This window comes from Osmerus eperlanus, chromosome 7 (assembly GCF_963692335.1).
Source record: "Osmerus eperlanus chromosome 7, fOsmEpe2.1, whole genome shotgun sequence".
Classification (NCBI taxonomy): Eukaryota; Metazoa; Chordata; class Actinopteri; order Osmeriformes; family Osmeridae; genus Osmerus; species Osmerus eperlanus.
In genome coordinates, this window is record NC_085024.1 from 8,365,554 (window position 1) to 8,382,310 (window position 16,757).

The window sequence follows — 16,757 nt, forward strand, 5'->3', positions numbered from 1 at the left end:
AGCATCACAGGTCCAAAAGAAGTCATATGATGCCAACTGGATGAGAGTGCAGAAAGTAGGAAGACCTACTATGGCGACCAAGCATCCCAGAAGAAGCACCCCAGCTGCAACAAGCTGGCACAACCCCCGGAAGAAACCATCACTACTCGCGGGGACAACAGGCCATGCACAGAGGCCTGGCCTGGCCTTATACCAGCAACCTGACCCTGTCAAACTGCTGACGAAACAAGTGCACAACAGGTGCCTTAGCCAAAATGCTTCAAAGTTCAAGAATGAATGTTCCTTTAAACCAAAAATAATAGGAAAATACTGTCATGAGACAAATATGGCTCCACCAATCTATCAAATTTTTTAATCTGTTACCAGAAAACCCAACATGAATGACCTTGAGGTACTGTCAAAATAATAGGCTACAACGCCTCATAACCAAACTACCCTGGCCCCTGACAAATGAGGTTTATGACTCCAGGAAGTCAAAGCCCACTCCCACTCCTATCATTTTATTTTATTTTAATCTTTCTCCTTTCTTTCCCTTTCCTTTTTCCTTTTATTTCCTTTCATTTTTAGGCATAGAACCTTAGCCCAGAGAAACTTAGTAATAGGACCCAAGTTAGCCCCATTGATTCCTACATTGTTTAGAGTCCACTCATGCCAATGTGTCCAGTAGAAATGCTATCGTACTGTCGTGTTTGTCTGTTCTCTGCTCTTCTTACGTGCCAACAGCCCGACGACGTCGAATCATCGGACGTTGCCAGCAGGGGGATATGTAGCACAGTCCACAGACAAAGCACGGTACCATCACACCTTCTCCTACCCCCGACAAGGAAAGGGTCTTCCCCCTTTGTCCTTCTCCCAGAGGAGAAGCTTCAAAGCTTCTGACCCAGCATGGGGTCAGATACAGAGGCCACACGGCCCACAGTATCAGACAAAGGATTTACAAGGAAGAACTTTCTTATGTGGATTTACAAACATTCTCAAGGACTACATGGCTCATGGACACTATTTCAATGACAGTAGTTGATGTGTTATAATGTGTGTTTTTCCCATTTACTTAGAACGTTGTTTAATTGAGGTTTGATTATAACTTCCCTTCAAGTATAGTTAAGTCAGCCAATCTTGATATCAAAATGATTGTACCATACTAACAAAACCATTTACGAATGTTGTATTGTTATATTCTGAAGTTTGAGCATTCCATGGACAGTTGAAATAACGGAACTCAAAAGGTACAGCTACCTCACACCTAGGCAGATCTCAGGACGACGCCCAGGTGGGGGGAAACTGACCAATGAAAGAGGTCACCTTCACGGGGACCCCCCCTTTTCCTTTGGAGTATAAAACCCCCAAACGTACAATCACCCCCGCTTGTTCGTAGGATTAAACTGAAGTGCTAGCTACATTTCTAAACTATTCCTCTCAACCTGCAAATTCACTGAGCGCCCGGAACTTTGGCCAAAGATTCCGTTGTTCTATTTTCGTTGGACGATAACGAAACCATTGACTCTACCTTTCTTCAAACCGACAAAAGTAACTACGATTTGCAATATTTCTTACCTGTGACATATTGGCATGTTGTGATTAAATTGTTGATGTTTGATTGTATTTTACAAATGAGTTAGCTTAACCCTTGCTAAATCAGTTGCCCTTGCTCGTCCATTGTTCCCACAAAGGCCTACCTACCCCTCTCTCTCTCTCCCTCCCCCCTTTACACGCGCTCTACACAGCCATTGTGTTGCTCGCCCTCATTTGCATCCAGCCACTGTACTACTCTGACTAACCCATAACTTATCTGGTATTTGTTCATTATAATTACATTCTCCTAAATAAATCATTGTGTATAATATTCGCGTATCACTCACGTTATCTGATCTGCTCTACTTTCATAGAATTCACGACTCAAGATTAGACTGATTATTACGAAGGCTATTATTTAAATATTATTCAATAAGGTTTCCTCTATCCCTTTAACAATAAGAGGTGGTGCCCACAAGAACTACATACTTTATTATAAATTAAGTATTGCTAATCTTAAACGAGCAAACCCCGCTACACAATAAAACACATAACATACCCTTTACTTTCTATGTAAATACCTAGTACTTAAGGGACTGTAAAAGGAAGGGTTACCGGGATCATATAGGCCTACTTATTACCAGTTCAGTCAAGACACTCACGGGATTGATTTCACCATTTATTCATACACATGACAAATGGTTTAACATTGGCGGAATGGATGTACATGGGGAAGCGCTCCTTGCCTTCACTGCAGCATGCATGACATGAGGCAGGGAGCAACAAGTTAAATCCCCAAAACACCGACACTCCGCCAGTCTATACTATGTGTAGAGCGGAGCGTCGCTCCTCTTGAGCCTCAGGAGGACCACATGACATCCCACTGTTACTAGTGACAAAACGAGGTGTTTTCTGGATGCCCAGGTCATGCCATCATTGCGATGACTACAGCTATGTGTGAGACAAATGTGTCAGCGGTGCATCCGCTGTTCCCAGGGCATCTAAACGGACGTCCCCATGTAGACACTGGATTCTGATGGCGACGTAGCGCATCAGAGGACGTCTGCGGATCACCAGGGCTGCATGGAGATCCGAAGAGACATACTAACATTGCAATGTATGAAGCCACCCAACCACAGGATACATGCGGACCACGTTGGTCACCGGAGATCTCAGACCCGGCTTCCTGAGCGCCTGCTCGGCTTCCTGAGCGCCTTCTTGAGCGCCTGCTCGGCTTCCTCTTGAGCGCCTGCTCGGCTTCCTCTTGAGCGCCTGCTCGGCTTCCTCTTGAGCGCCTGCTCGGCTTCCTCTTGAGCGCCTGCTCGGCTTCCTCTTGAGCGCCTGCTCGGCTTCTTCTTGAGCGCCTGCTCGACTTCTTCTTGAGCGCCTGCTCAGCTGCTCGGCCTAGAGTAGATAGTCGCAGAGCGTTATCCAATGCAAGCCTCTTGTGTACCGGCTGCAAGCATCGCCCGACACAGTCCCGGTCTCTGTTCTCAAGCGCTCATGAGTTCTGCGCTTCCACAACGTCCAGCGTGGACGTGGACACCAGAAGCAGCCGCCCTGATCCGGAAGGAATACCCTGTATACAGCTCCGGGGACAGGCCATAGCGCTCACACAGAACTTAGTGGAGTTGCGTGAGCCACGATCTGGTCGTGGCCCCGTCGGCTGCGTCACTGGTAAACAGGGGCGACAGTGTGAACCCTTGGCCTCTTCAACAAGGCCAAGGGTTCACACTGACTTCATGACTTAATGCCCAACACTGCTTTTTTCACTGGACAATACAATCCTGTACCATTTGTAATATTTGTATTTTTATATTGTAAATTACTGCAACTTATATTTTATTTTATATTTTATTGTATAGTTTATTTTAATCTAATTCCATTGCTAGTTATGTACCCTTAGTATAGTTAGTCCTCATATTAAAAATTTTGATTCCTATATGTTTAATGTTTGCACCTTCCTGCCAAAGCAAATTCCTTGTCTGTGCAAACTTTCATGGCGATTAAAACCCATTCTGATTCTGATTCGACTGGTGTCGACTTAGCACGACGCACCCCTGTCTCAGTCACTACAGTAGTTTGTGCAGTAAAGGGGGAGTGTTAGGAAGACGTTGTCTGCTTTCAGCCCGCTGCTTCCGTGCACCGCTCATAACAAGACGGATAGACGTGCTCCCCAGAAGGCTGCATGATGAAAGATCCGCACACCGACCGTACAACTGGACACCTGCCACCAATGCTTTGATGGACACGGTTGCAGCTTGCGGGACTCGAAACGGTGCACCCTGCAAAGGGCACAGCACAGACATGTTTACAGGCAGAGGGCTCACAGAGAACGCATCATGGTATGTATAATAATATCGAAGCTAGGCAGGGGTTGACGGTATTCACTTGCCCTTTGACGAGGGCACAGATCGGGGAAGCGTCCCTGCAGGCTACCTGCAGCATGCAGATACCAATTGCAATCAGCATAGCTGGCTTCATGTAGACCGTCTCACAAGCTTCTCGGTTCATCATTATCGTTACTCATTTTCTGACGCATTGATTACATCAGACACATATATGTTCAGCATTGTCAGTACACATTGGTATATCTAAAGGTGTAACCGGGCCAGGGTATTCTTCTCTGCCTTGAGAAAAAGAAGCTCAACGCTCCAATTAAAAATGTTCCTGTTATGATGTCATAAGACAACATGCGTGCAAATTACCGTAGACCAGATAGGTTACAATATTAGGGGACCGCTAAGGCTGTATAAAGCATCCAAAACAGCATGTCATGGGACCTTAAGATGCGTCTCTTAAGTAAGAGACATAACTAGTAGTATATGAAATAGCAGCAGGATTAGCATCATAAATTCATTCCTTTACAGGACACATCCTATTAAACTATTACTGCTATTAACCGACAAAGTTTGCCGTCTCCATTGTTAGGCTACTTCAAATGTCACTAGGACGATGTACTCCAGTGCTTCCGCTGTATTCATCATACCGATGCTCGGAATTGAATGAAACGTCATCAAATGCGAGCGAGTAGATTGGATCTGCTCCACGATTCTAACAACCAATTTAAATGGCGCAAATACAGAAAGCACTTCTGTTCGGCTCAGTCAAGCAGTGAAAAACAGGGCAGCTTAGTAACAGTAACACTACTAATGGCTAAAGTAGCTATCTAGCGAACTCTGGCTGCTTCTTCGAATGCGGGCTTGTGCAGCAATGCATTCATGCTCCTATTATTGTTGACTGTTAGTAGACTGAGAAGCATGGGCTGCGCTAGGGAGGTGCTAGCAGGTGCTTCAACACCCCCAAGAAAGACCAAAGCACCGCGATAGCACCCCCAAAAAAATAGCTAATTTATTAATAGTATTCAGGCCCGGAGTGGCCATCGGGAGAAAAGGGGAGAATTCCCGGTGCCCGCTCATAAATTGGGCCTGCAGATCGCTTGCTTTCTCTTTGTTTTTTCACACACCGAATTAAACGAGTTTGTTAAGTTACTGTGTGACTGATAAGTAAGCTAAGAGGCTACACTAGGTTTTAATCTAAATAAATAATAAATAAGCGTATGATCAGACCGTGCATTAAAAAGTGCCATTTTCAGTTGTCGCGCATGCTGTCTTATTGTTGTGGAGGGAATTAGCAAGATTAAGCTGATGCGAAAAGAATAAAATGGACGAGGAAAAGATGCCAGGAGGAACTGAAAAAGCCAGGTAAAAAATGAAAGATCTGTCACTTCATTAAACTATGTTCCTGCAAGGGTGGGAAAAATGTTTTTTCTCAAAAGCACAGAATCTTTCAGGTAAAAATTTGGGTTGTAATTTCCGGAAAATATAGCTCTGACAATATGAGTCCAACGTAATGTTTATATTACATAAATCTCAAGAAACCATTTTGCACTGCGCGAGCATTAATGTGAAGTTCCGATTTCACCTCACATCAAAACCTGTATGTCCTAGGTTCGGGTTAAAACCGAATGTTCAACGTATGGCTCGGCCCCTGGTGGGGATGGGCTGGTTTTGACCATTACATTCCCGGGCTGAAAATGGGTCCCACTCCGGCCCTGATAGTATTTAATATATAGCCTATATATATATATATAATTGCGCAACTCCCCGTCAATGATCTAGCACCCCCTCAGCACCTGCATAAAAAAATTCTCTGGCGCTGCCCCTGCTGAGAAGCGCGCACATTGCATTGTCCTTGCACGATATGTCCAACCCTACACCCCGCAATCGATCAGACGCCTGTCCAACAGGTCAGTGCACAGAGAAAACCTGAACGTGATTCACGATAGTACCTGCAAATGTCGCTCCTCGGATATGCCAGATATGCCGCGAGTGCTCGTGGTCGGCTCCTGAACGCGAGCCCCCTTTTTGGACAGCACAACAGCAGCACGGGAAACGGAGCCGCCCTTGGCCGGAGCCTTCCCCGGCAGCATGCAGGGGAGCGGATGGAACGGCCTCGCCGCACTCGAGGAACAAACAGCTCCTAGTGGCCGAACCCCATGTTGTACAACGGACAGTCCTTAACCCTTGTGTTATCTTTGGGTCATTCTGACCCATCAGTCATTGTGACCCACCGTCGTATTGCGACAGATTTACCGCATACAAAGACAAAGTGAAGCATTTTCTTTTAACCGTTGGGCTGTCTCAGACCCCCCACATTGCAAAGGTTAAAAGAAAATTATTTTAATTTGTTTTTGTATTGGGTAAAATTGGGTAAACACAACGATGGTTCGTTATGAACCTTTGGGTCATGTGACCCGAAGGCAGCACGAGGGTTAATGTTGGCCGACAAGGCCAAACGGGAACTGTGCCTGACTCGGCGCCCCGAGTTTCCACCGACCCCATCGGTGCAGGGCTCCTCGGATGGAGAATCATCAGGAAGCAGCTCGAAACCTTTGTTCAGATCCCCAAAACACGCACACGCCGTCCGAGACCAAAGAGACGGACAGGGAAACGCGAACGACAGACAGGCCAACACAACACAGAGAACGGGAAGCGACCAGCAATGGCAGCAGCGCAAATAACAAAGGTAATCGAGGACGCTTGTGCGTGCATGTGTGCGACTTTATAGCGCCGCCTATCAAGCTAAGCCTATGGGCTAAGAACACGGCGATGGGTGATATGGCGCGCGCTGCCCGAGTGCCATGCCTGAACTAGCTCCGCTCATTTAATATCACTTTTGAGTTGCTAGCCTGCTGGTACTAGGCTAAACTAGCACGGTCCCATTATGTGGGTAGGTTAGCTTTATCCTTCTGGCTTCAGCAAGACCAGCTGCTGCTAACACACTGGTCGAAAGATTGCAGATGCTAGGGATAGATTTAATACAAGCAAAAGTTACATGCTTTACTACACTAACAACTTTCAAAACATGTTTCAATTGTAGAATGGGTGGCGATGTAAGGCTTACAGGTTTGCGCTAACTAACGACCTTCTCTTGATAGCTACTTACTCTCTGGGTGGTGAAAAAACTTCTGATATCTCTGATGGGTGACATTTTCCATCTACAAAGCACAAAAGGGTCAAAAATATCAATGCTGAGACCAAACGAAATACTAATATGAGGCTTTTATTTCCTGGCATATTTAGTAGCTTACCGTGTCAGACTACTGCCAGCTCTCTTTCTGCAAGTCACGATTCACAAAGTGTTTCTGACATCTCCCAATTCAACCAATTCAATGACATCATCTTGTCTCGCAGGCTCGAGGGCGCATTGGTTAACTTGGAAATTTATTTTTCACTTTTCTGGGCGACAAACATAGTATAGATAATAATACGAATGAGTTTTGCGAATATATTGTGCAAAATATTTTCTTCGAAAATTAACAAAATATTGGTGGGGACAATTGTGTCTTTCCCAAACTTTGGTTGTGACTAGTCCCTATGGACCCTATGCAAACCTACGCCCTTGCATCAATATGACACCACGGCTCGAGAATCCATACAGAATCACTCTTACACATTACATCACCTTAATATAGGCTAGTTGAGCAACAATAATTTCCGGAGCGTTTAAAATCAATAAGCTCGCATTCACAATTAAGAGTAGGAAACTAAGATCACGGATACTGTCAAAACTCAAAAAAAGAGGCAATTTTAAGAGATGAGTCAAAAAAGTTTGTTCACCGAAGTCCACCAAAAGCAGTAGCGGAGCCAGAGGGGTGTCCGGGGTGGCACTGGACACCCCTGACCTCTGATTGCCCCCCCCGGGGCCACCCCAAAATACAGATACAGAAGAATACAGAAGAATAAGAACAGACAGCAGAATAGAGAATATTTCCACAGCTCCACAAGCTCTTTTCGCGATTGAAAAAGACATAATATAGACCAATTATCACCCTACGTCACACGACTGTCAAGCATGCTCAACTGCGCAATGTCAGAGGCAAAAGACGAACTTCTCCCGGGTATAATATGCTTGGAGTGTCGATCAGGTCATCATACCCTTACAAAAAAGAAGTATAATAAAGTATAATATAAGTATACTAAAATATGGATAGTACACTTTTGATATACTTTTAAGAAGTATGCTTAGAAAATAGTTCACTTTTGATATACTTTTAAGTATGCTTTGAAAATAGTTCACTTTTGTAAGAAGTATACTTAGAAAATAGTTCACTTTTGATATGCTTAGAAACAGAAAATGGTATACATTTCTTCTGGAGTAGGATGTACGTTTTCTATTATTACACAGCAAAAACAGTCAAAATAATTTTAAAGTACAATACAGGTTACATTTTTTAGATCCATCTCATTCTAATTATTCATGTGTAGGAAAGTCTATTATCCATTGCACGTTGAATATTTTTTGTTACTGAAGCTGCAACCTTAATTACTGCCAAAACATTCTGAAACCCTATACTCTTATACTAATAATTATCAATTGGAGTATTAATGGAAAAAACGAAAAAGCTACTTGAGAAAGAAGCAGACAGAAGGGTTGCATTTGAAGGTTATACTGTCAAACTGACTGAAAAATGAAATGATGTGAAAAAATGAAGATAGCGTGGCTCATTGGATGGTAAATTCCCATGATGCAAGGCGGTAAATAGTGTTAAAATTTGCTGATAAGTTTGCCGTTTGTTCGAAATAAAAATGTGACTTCATGAATTTCGTTTTTTAAATGTCTGCTTAGAATGAAGTGTTTTGTTGAGTGGAAATTGTCATTGTTGTGCAGGTTTGCCATTGTAGCCATGAGTTAAATGACTGTTACGTTTCATAAGAAGAGCTGGATTATTACACCATTAGTGTTTACGCAGTAATTAGCTTCATTCAGCTAAGAATCTGCCGTGTCACTTTGCGAGGACCCGCCAAGTGACGCAAGCTCAGCGGCATTTGAGGGGCCCCTGAATATTTACATATATATTACTAGATAATAGTAAATACTTTCAATAATTCAAAGTGCACTTGAAAGTATTGCGAAGTATACTTCTGAGGCACTAAAGGAAGTATAATTTATGAACTGAAAGTGCACTACACAGGTTACTTTAGAGTATTCCAAAGTATACTTTTAAGTACTTTAGTAAGTATACTTTATGAACTGAAAGTGAAATCAGGGCCGGAGTGGGCCCACTTTTCAGCCCGGAAGTTTCAGGCCCAAGACCGGCCCTTTTTTTTGTATACCAAACAGGGCCGGATGCAGCCTGCTTTGACTGTGGGTGCAGTGAACTTTTCTGGGGGGTATCATGATTACAGAAAGGGATTGTATTATTTTTTATATTGATACAATTTTTGAGACTGCTTAACGATCCGAGTGTTAATCAGGCACGGAGCCAGACGTTGTAAACATTCGGAGCTTTGCCCCAACCTAGGACGTATGGGTCTGATGTGATGCAAGATAGGCACTTCTACACTTATTAAGCGCTCAGATTGCCAGTTTTACACAAATCACCAGCTGGCTAAAAGCAGAATTCCCATATCACTTGAAAGCTGCCCTGCTCAACTTTTTAGGTGTAGAATTGACTGTAAAACTGTAAAAAATTTTACTTTGTGACACGACGTGAAGACATGGCTGCCGCCTAAGACTATGCGGTCTACCGGGCGACATTCTCACTCAAATTTCAAGACTTTCGTAACCCAAATCAAAATTCTGATGTGACAGATCAATGGGGAATCGCTTTCTCTCTTAAAGGCTGTCCTCCTCGACCTTTTTAGTCTTTTTAAATCAAACTTTTTGTATAATCCGTGTACTTCTCTAGCCATTATAAAGGCTATCCTTTCCTGGTTTTCTGCAACCACATTGTGCGCGCATCCCGAATGTTTACAAACAAATAATAAGTCTATAGATGAGCTGCAAGCTGATTGGTTGGTTTACAACGAGTGAAGCTGTGGAGCAAAGACGCAACACGGTCAACAGCACTCACCGAAACAAGGTGGAGACTTGAAATAAAAACTTACAAATAAATCTATTGTGTCTATACAACACTGTTTTCAACAGATTGACTAATTATCATTTGAAATGATAACATTAGTTGTTTCCACGTCTGTTGTCGAAGCAAACTGGATCGACTCAGGTGGGTAGAACGTTACAGCTTAGCAACCAAACTATGCAACCAAACTATGATTCAACTCAGCTTCATTTAGCTCTAGCTATCTTAATGAAAAATAGATCTGGACAAACATGCATCTTGAAATATAGAATTACATGACAACACGTTTTCAGGAACAGTCAGGAACATGATATAACGTTAGCCCCATTGCCAATAAACTAGGCTGAATCATCACACATTCTACCTATGCTCTTGCTTCTCATAGACAAACATCACAGCCCGTCGAGTGTTTGGTTCCTTGGGAAGACTCTGAAAAGTGTCAGCATTCCCTGTACAGCCTGGAACACTGCATTTACCACCGTAGTCCATTTTCAATATGCTAGAAAAAAGTTCTTCAGCGGGCAGCAAATTTTGGGGCGTGACAAAGGTACAGACTAGAGCCCAAAAAGGTGGAGCCACCGAACTGACGTTATTCAACTGTGACAAGGTAAATTCGGTTCTGCAATCAATGACCCCTTTAACTTACTTCAAATAGACCAATCATTTATTTGTAAACATTCGGAATGCGGGCGCAATGTGGTTGCAGAAAACCGGTGTTGTCGCCCAACTGGTTCCCACGGTTCCCCAGCTGTGCGTTCACGTATCAGTCTTCCTCCATCACCAGATTCGTAACAAATTCACAAACATATTACTGGCGATTTTCAAGTCGTATCTCATATTTGCTGAGACGAATATGAAAGTATAGGCTACGTGCGCACTACATTACATCCATTCACAACAAAATAAACGGAGACAAAATAAAACATTTGCAGGCTCGCATGAAGTGGGATTCAATCGCTAGAGCAAAACACGTTTTTCACTATAGTCCATTGCTTTACACTGCAAGCTACTCTAGTTCATAAAAAAATAGCTAAATCGTTACGTATTTATTAACGACGTTGGCCTTCAGGTAACATCTTGTTTTGGCTTCATCTAAAACAACTGGTTCCCATAGACACATTACATTACAGCCATTCACGCCATAATAAATGGAAGCTAAGAAAATAAATTTTTCGAGTGGGATTTGATCCCACGAGCAAAAACACATCCATCATTGAAGTCCATTGCATTACACCGCAAGCTACTAAAGCACATGGGAAGTTTGGTAATTCAGTCACGGATTTATTTACGTTGGCCTTCAGGCAACATGTTGTTTTGGTTCTTCTGAAATGACTACTGTAGACACTACCCAAATGTAGGCTAATCATCACGTATTTTGGGTTGTCTCGAGGCAATATATATAGCCATATTTACCACGATATCACAGCCTCTTAATGACACCACATACTGCAAAGTAATACTTAGATCGTCGCTGACAATATCAGCGTAAATGCGAACACTGCCGAGTAGTAACCTATACATGTAGTAATATTCTACACGCAACACAGTACTGAAGGTGTCCAATTTATTTGTGACTAGCATCCAGGTAACTTTGTGAGGTTTCTATAATACATACATTTGTATTTGATGTCAAACAAACACACAACACTCATGTAATGCCATCATATTTGTCTTTATTATGTGAAGCATAAAAGGAGAAAACCTAGCGTTTTTAGAACAACAAACAGCACCCGGGCCATATTCATATTCAGCCCAACCAATGTTACATACCCTATTCGGAGACCTTAAGGAACTGTATGAAATACCCCCAAAAAACAATCACCCCTTTAAGGTTTGCATTGGGTTTAGGTTTCCTGAACATTTTTTACGAATGTTGATTAGTCTACAGTAGCTGTGTAAGTTAATGTTAGAACTTCGACTCCAATAACAGACAAACTGAGACAGTCAGTAGGCTTGTACTCCGATTTTACAGTTTTCTTGTGCTTGTGCGTCTTATATTTCGAAGCAGTTTATAATCCGGTTTTAGAACCGAAGTGTGTTACACAATGCTGTAGATTGCCTATACTCGTGCATTGCTCTTGGTACCCAGAATGCCCTGCGGCAAGCTGAAAAGCTACTAAGTTAAAGGGGTGATTGACTGTTTTTTTTGGGGTATTTCACACTGTTCCTTAAGGTCTCCGAATAGGGTATGTAACATTGGTTGGGCTGAAAATGGCCCGGGTGCTGTTCTATGCCCCCTTATACACTACCGTTCAAAAGTTTGGGATGACCCAGACAATTCAGACAGTTTTCCATGAAAACTCACAATTTTATTTATCAAATAAGTTGCAAAATGAATAGAAAATATAGTCAAGACATTTACAAGGTTAGAAATAATTATTTTTATTTGAAATATTAATTTTGTTCTTCAAACTTTGCTTTTGTCAAAGAATGCTCCATTTGCAGCAATTACAGCATTGGAGACCTTTGGCATTCTAATAATTATTCTTCTAATCATCCATTAGTCTTCTAAGGTAATTAGCAAACACAATGTACAATTTGAACACTGGAGTGAGAGTTGCTTGAAATGGGCCTCTATACACCTATGTAGATATTTCATTAAAAAAAGACGTTTCCACCTAGAATAGTCATTTACCACATTAACAATGTATTTACATTTAGTCATTTAGCAGACGCTCTTATCCAGAGCGACTTACAGTAAGTACAGGGACATTCTCCCCGAGGCAAGTAGGGTGAAGTGCCTTGCCCAAGTATAGTGTTTTTCTGATTAATTTTAATGTTATCTTCATTGAAAAAAAGTGCTTTTCTTTGAAAAATAAGGAAATTTCTAAGTGACCCCAAACTTTTGAACGGTAGTGTACATCCAGTGAAATTTTCCCTGGAAAAAACGCTAGGTTTTCTCCTTTTATGGTATGCTCATGAATATATACATGAGCTGCGCGCTGATTGGTTGGTTTACAACGAATGAAGCTGCGGAGCAAAGACGCAACACTACCAACACTCACTGAAACATGAAGGTGGAGACTTGAAATAAAAACGTACAAATAAATCTATTGTGTCTACACAACACTGTTTTCAACAGATTGACTAGATATCATTTGAAATGATTACGTTAGTTGTTTCCACTTTTGTTGTCAAAGCAAACAGGATCGCCTTAGGTGGGTAACGTTAGCACTATAGCTTAGCAAACAAACTATCGTGATTCAACTCAGCTTCATTTAGCTCTAGCTATCTTAATGAAAAATAGATCTGGACAAACATGCATCTTTAAATATAGAATTACATGACAACACGTTTTATTTATTTGAATGAAACAGTCAGGAACATGATATAAAGTTAGCCCCATTGCCAATAAACTAGGCTGAATCATCACACATTCTACCTATGCTCTTGCGTTAAGCTAAACTAGTTTACAGTCTAGGTGTTTTCGCTATCTAGCTGTTCTTGCATTCCTTGCAAATCAGCGTAAATAAAAAGCAGATGAGCTAGAGTCTAGCTAACATTGACTAGACGGGCATGATGTTTGTCTATACCGTAGCGTAGAAGATCCATGTGCAGTTTGACCCTCGACACATTTGCGCAAACCATTTTACCAAGGACATTTAGAAAACCTGGGACAATGTAAAGCAGGATTTGTTGCTGTTGCTGAAAAGTGGTGCGTTCCGACCTTATGTTCATCACAACCGCAAGCTGTAGTATGATTTTGTCGGTAACAGTTATTAGCAATGCTAACGTATCCTGTATATAGCATCTGCCTTTCTCTAGTTATTTCAAATAGATAATCTTGACAGGCGTTAGCAATAGGCTAGACTGCTATTCGTTTTCTCGCAATTTTTTGGGAAGCTTCCCTTCCCCCGACTACAGCTAGTGTAGCTAGAGTCATTCGCTAAGTAAGGTATGTTGATGTGTTTAGAAACGTATTATTATTAGCATTCTACCTATGCTAGATACAGGAGACGTTAGCATTGCTAACTGTTATCGACAAAATCATACTTTCAGCTTGCGTTTGTGATGAGCATAGCACTAAGGTTGGAACAGCACCTCTTTTCAGCAACAGCGGCTTAGCAAATCCTTCTTTAAATTGTCCAAAGTTTTCATTCAAAACTGTCCTTAGTGAAATGGTTTGAGCAAATGTGTAATTGAGGGTCGAACTGCACAGGGATCTTCTCATAGACAAACATCACAGCCCATCGAGTGTTTGGTTCCTTAGGAAGACGCTGCACAGGGAATGTCAGCATTCCCTGTGCAGCCTGGATCACTTCATTTACCACCGTAGTCCATTTTCAATATGCTAGAAAAACGTTCTTCTACGCAAATTTTGGGGCATGACCGAGGTACAGACCAGAGCCAAAAAAGGTGGGGCCATTGAACTGACGTCAGTTCGGTGGCTTTTTCAAAACCTACCGTTTTACAGCTATATTTTTTAATTGTAAGATTTACATAGGAAAGAGGTGTCAATGGACTTTGAGGTTCACTGTATGTCCATTTTACCCACTGAACTTTCGTTATTCAACTGTGACAAGGTAAATTCGGTTCTGCAATCAATGACCCCTTTAAGGGCATTAGCTTAGTTAAATAAGCATTGTTTGGAGTTCTATAGTTGTGTTCATTCTGTTTTGAAATGGGTAATGCTATGGTCTTTAGATCATTTGAGTGTTAACCCTGATTGGGAATGTTGTCTAGTTAGATGGCAAGTAATCAATCGTGAGCAGTGGTCCGCTCAATGTTAACCGGCGCAACGGTAAGGTTGTTTGCTTTCAAAGTGCGTCTTATATTCCAGTGCAGTTTATACTCCGATTTACAAACACAAAGTGCTCATTCTGGGGGGGTGCGCCTTATACACGATGCGGCTTATTTTCCGAAAAATACGGTAATCAGATAGACGAGAGATCGGTTCCCAATTTAGCCTAACATTGTGTTTACATCTGTGTTAGTAGGTATAATAAATAATACCTGCACTGTGTACTAGCTTGTACACTGACATTCTAAAATTATACATCCAAAGGGTTTCTTATCACACAGATTTAATTTGGTCTTGTTTAGGCCAATTCCAAAACTTGTATTTGCTATTAGTTAACATAATATATATGAACATAAATATTACACTGTAAATTTGTAACGTTGTTGGGCACCAAGTTATTTATATTTTTCAAGTCCATTTCTGCTTGATTTCTTTGGGGTTTTTTTGGGGTGTGTAAATTCACTTTGTTTTGTAAATAAACTATGCACTGTGTTATTTCTGTAACACAGAAATGCTATTATAAGTCCCTGGTGCTTGAGCTTTTTTTCCCAAAAATATTTTGGATGTTCCAAATGCGTATAGAACGATCCACAAATGTAAAACGTGGTGTTCCACAAATGTAAAACGTGTTCCGCAAATGTAAAACGTGAACTCGCAAATGTAAAACTGGTTCCGCAAATGTAAATTGCTTTCCACAAATGTAAATCAAGATCCACAAATGTGATAAACTGTCCACAAACAATCACATTTAGATTTGCCTTTGAGTTTTTTTCTTACTACATATTTGCAAGACATTTTCAAGGGTATTGCGTAAAATTGGTGCCATAAAGCTTCGCAAATAGGGCATTAAAAAGCTGAACTTAGATCATGTGACTTTTGTCACTGATTTGACGCACGTGACTTTTGGCTAGAGTCAAAATGGGGCCAAAAGTATTGCGAATGCGTATTAAGATCCACAAATGTAAAACGTGATCCACAAATGTAAAACTGGTTCTGCAAATGTGAAACACATCCCGCAAATGTAAAACACGTTCCACAAATGTAAAATCGTTTTCACACGTAGTAAATCGCACTGGACACCCGTGATGTAGCAATGTAGGTTCTATGTGCTGTACCCAGACTGTTAAAGGGGTGACACCGGGAGTTGTAGGAGCGTCTTTAGACTGAAGCGCACCACTAACTCGGAGTCTCATTATTCACTTATTGCTTCATTAATGTAAAGCATATTTAACACAATTTAAGACAAATGCTAAGGGTTTGCATTATATTATGTTTTACATTTGCGGAATGTGTTTCACATTTGCGGAATGTGTTTCACATTTGCGGAATGTGTTTCACATTTGCGGAACCAGTTTTACATTTGTGGATCGCGTTTTACATTTGTGGATCGCATTTTACATTTGTGGAACGTGTTTTACATTTGCGGAATGTGTTTCACATTTGCGGAACCAGTTTTACATTTGTGGATCACGTTTTACATTTGTGGATCGCATTTTACATTTGTGGAACGTGTTTTACATTTGCGGAATGTGTTTCACATTTGCGGAACCAGTTTTACATTTGTGGATCACGTTTTACATTTGTGGATCGCGTTTTACATTTGTGGAACGTGTTTTACATTTGCGGAATGTGTCACATTTGCGGAACCAGTTTTACATTTGTGGATCACGTTTTACATTTGTGGATCGCATTTTACATTTGTGGAACGTGTTTTACATTTGCGGAATGTGTTTCACATTTGCGGAACCAGTTTTACATTTGTGGATCACGTTTTACATTTGTGGATCGCATTTTACATTTGTGGAACGTGTTTTACATTTGCGGAATGTGTTTCACATTTGCGGAACCAGTTTTACATTTTAGTGATGGGAAGTTCGGATCATTTTACTGATTCGGTTCTTTGAATCTCGTTCAGTAAAATGAACGAATCTCTTTTCGAGTCATTCGTTCATTTCAACGGGGGGGGGGGGGGGGCTATCCGTCCACTGCAAACATGTATCATATTCTCATGTAGGTTAGTGCATGACATGTGCTCCAGCAGATACTATTTTAAAAGAAATTCCTGCATTAAAATAATGTATCATGACAGTTTGTATGATTTGGTCATTTATTATCACACTAGCATTTAATTATCACGGC

At 41.5% G+C, this 16,757-nt stretch overlaps 1 protein-coding gene across 5 annotated transcripts in view; it reads right to left on the minus strand.

The window, feature by feature from the left end:
- The window catches only part of LOC134022944 (CUB and sushi domain-containing protein 3-like), a 403,505-nt gene that overhangs the window by 375,593 nt on the left and 11,155 nt on the right, over positions 1-16,757 (minus strand). The window lies entirely within an intron of this gene.